The sequence below is a fragment of the Microtus oregoni genome, unplaced genomic scaffold (assembly GCF_018167655.1).
Source record: "Microtus oregoni isolate MIOR12 unplaced genomic scaffold, Mior012 000138F_ref0000102, whole genome shotgun sequence".
Classification (NCBI taxonomy): domain Eukaryota; kingdom Metazoa; phylum Chordata; class Mammalia; order Rodentia; family Cricetidae; genus Microtus; species Microtus oregoni.
The window spans coordinates 1,081,020-1,084,253 of record NW_024544788.1 but is presented as its reverse complement, the minus strand read 5'-3'; the positions used below and the strand labels follow the sequence as shown (position 1 = coordinate 1,084,253).

Sequence of the window (3,234 nt, the reverse complement as noted above, 5' to 3'; positions counted from 1 at the left end):
TCATAGAATGATCAAGCCAGACTCAAGGACATGCTGAGCTTGAGAAGGTCTTTGTGTGACTTGCATCCTGTGTTGGAATTTAAAGTCCAGAGGCAACTTGGAGCCACAGGTTTCTGCATCCCCGCCCCAGAGACTCGCTGCTTTTCCTTTTATGTACTTCTGCTCTTTGCAACCCTAAACTGCTTCTGCTTAGGCACCTCAGAGGACAAGCCCACAGCCTGGGCAGGACAGGTTGTGTGATTGGACACATTGTAATTTGGTTGAGCCCCCAGAAGACAGCCCTTCCGGGTCAAGCGCCAGAGCAGTTCATTTCGTCGTCTGGCGCCAGACCTGTGAGAGGCAGCTTTTGAATCTGCAGGACTGTGGTGTGTCTGATCGGAAGATTCCCGGAATGGAGACTCGCAAAGACTGCTCCAACACTTTCAGCGGGATGCGGGAGCTGAGAGCTGATGGGGACCAGGAACAACAGCATGGTCAGTAAACTGGTTCCGACGGGATTCTGGCGGGGGCCAAGAAAGAAATCTAGTGGGAAAGCCAGTGGCCATGGGCTTCGGGAACTCAGCTCTGCCTGTGGCCCCTCTTTAGACCTTCCAATGGTCCCTGAGCCACGATGCTCAGACTTTTATCTTTGTCATTTTCTCTGTTTCAGGTGGGAATGCAATGGTCTTGAAGGCTGGAGAGGAAGGAGGCAAGAAAGGGCTTGAGCAGAGCAAGCCCACTCAGGGGGAGCTTGATGAGGGCAAACTTGCTCCGGGCGAACTTGCTGAAGGCAAGCTTGCTCAAGAAGAGCCTGCTCAGTGCAGTCTCGCTCAGGAAGCCACAGAAGAGGTAGAGGAGGGAGAAAACAAAGAAGAAGAAATGGGAGGAGGCCATGCTGCCGCTGGTAGTTCTGGCCCCGTGGACAACGAGGTCCACGGAGGAAGGTGGCCATGGCGGCAGCGTGGATCAACAGCAGCCTCAGCCAGAGGCGGCGATGCCTGAGGGCACCAATAGTCCCCAGACTGGGGAAAGGCTGCCTGTCAAGCGCCGCACCAGATTCACCCTGTCTCAGCTGCAGGATCTGGAGCAGCTTTTCCAAGAGAATCGCCATCCCACCTTGCACATGAGGTAAGCACTTTGTCCTGCTAGGCGGCTGAATTTTAGGCAGTGTGTCCTAGCCCAGGCTTTCCTTTGGAGCTCCCTGGATCCTTGCTTTCCTCAAGAAATAGACCCACCCTGTCCTGATCCTCCCATCCTCTGTGAGAAACTAGTTTCTGGAGTAGGGGGATGGGCCCTATTCCCGCTGGGGATGAATGTGCTTTTTACCCTTTGAAGGGACACGTGCGTGGGAAATTTAAACAATGCTTGTTCTAAATGAGTCTTTAAATATGAGAAAGAAGCCGGAGGTGTGGCTGGGAAGATGTGTGGGACGGATCCCACCTCAGATTAAAATTTTGCTAAGACTTTTCATCGCGGAGGCTCTGCCTGAAGTTTTCTATTCTAAGCACATTGACTCGGTACCTGTGTTTGGGGGATTACCCTTAATTTTGGTCCCTGAAGGAAAGTTGTTGCTAAAGCTAGTCTCAAAGAAATTATGAGGAATAGTGTGGATGTGGGTGTGTGTACACATGTGCACGCACACAAGTGTGGACCTAAATGATTCAAAAGCACATGGTACATGTTCCTCGATCCTTCATTTCTAACACAAAGCCTAAATGTTGGAATCTTTTCACTTCAGGAAGGATCTTGCAAGATGGCTGGGTGTGTCAGAAGCCGATGTGCAGGTCAGTATTCTAAAGAATAATTTTGGCAGGACTTCATATCTTGTGATGCTTCTGCCTAGAAGACAGGCGTAGGGGCAGAGTGGGACCCTGAAATGGCATCCCAAGGGTGCCAGAGCAGTACACTGGCAGGCTAGGTTCAAGAAGTCCCCAGACCTCCATTTTCTCAGTAGGACATGCCGAGCTGGAGACAGCAAGGTGCTTTGTCTGCCATGTGGTGGACAGACCGTGTTCTCCAAGGTGCTCTGGAGACTGCAGCCCGCATGCCTCACCTAGGTGAAGAAAGCACGTTCTTGTCCACCTTCAGCTGTCATGCTGCGTGTCTCAGAAAAACTTTTCTCCGACTTCACCCCTCTCTAGTCTGTAATGGCAGATGCCTAGCTTAGTTCTGAACCAGTACAGGGCCCAGGGACCTCAAACTGCTCTTAGCACCTTTGCCTCCCTTTGCTGGTGATGTGTGTGCACTCTGATCAGCATTCCAGGCACCCCTGGCTTTTCCAGACCACATGCCCACAAGGGAAAAGGCCTGTAGTCACTGTGCTGGGAGGCTAAGAAGGAAGCAGAGCCGGAAGAAGTGCCCTTTGTCTCATTAAATCTGCATTCTGGATACTAACCAATGCTAGCATGGTGGAAACTTTGACAGACTACTGCCTCGGGCCTTTATGGATCCTCAGGAGCCCAAGAGAAATCTTCTTAATAATTGTTGATACCACAGGGACCCGCAGGAAACCATGAGCTAGATTATGCATCCTTCCTGAAAGAATGCATTAAAAATACCAATTGATGTGGGCTGGAGAGAGAGGTAGGTCTTTAAAGGGCAGGCCTGCAACCAAAAAGTACCATTTGATGGGGAGAAGAGGAAATATTCCGGGTCTGTTCCTCAGTTGAAGGACTGGGTGAGGCTTATACGTCCCCAGGGGCTACTCAGGGGGTGTTCTTAGTGTTTCAGTGAGAATGAACCTGTTGCTTCCAGCATTCTGAACAGTCAGTATACACTTGAGGTACCTCTTCAACCCTTCTTGGGGCTACATAATAAACATGGAGTTTCTAAGCAGTCAAAGATTTGGTGCTTTGCTAAGGGAATAGCTGAGCTCTAGAGACACCCCTAGCATACACCAGGCCTGGGATGGGTTCCAAATATATCCTCAAGTGTTAGCCAAGTTGAGCCAGTATACGAAGTTACAGCATGTGCTCTTCAGCCGTGATACAGTCAGTGTACTGAAACAAGGCTCTCTTCTGGTTACAGGATTGGTTTAGGAACAGGAGAGCCCTTCACCGGAGGAATACTAGACTGCTGGTGCTGTGCAGCACACCCCCTGCTCCCGAGAACAACGATGCCTGAAGATGCTGGAGCAGCACTGAGTGCCTTCCCTGTCCTGGAGGAAGATGTCCTGCAGCCTACCCTGCCCCTAATGTGTCGGCCACCCCTGATGGCCATGACACCCTTTCCTTCCCTGCATTGATTTCAGCAATA

At 50.9% G+C, this 3,234-nt stretch overlaps 1 pseudogene; it reads left to right on the top strand.

The window, feature by feature from the left end:
* The first annotated feature begins 391 nt into the window (after nucleotides 1–391).
* Nucleotides 392–3,234, top strand: LOC121444713 (annotated as a pseudogene).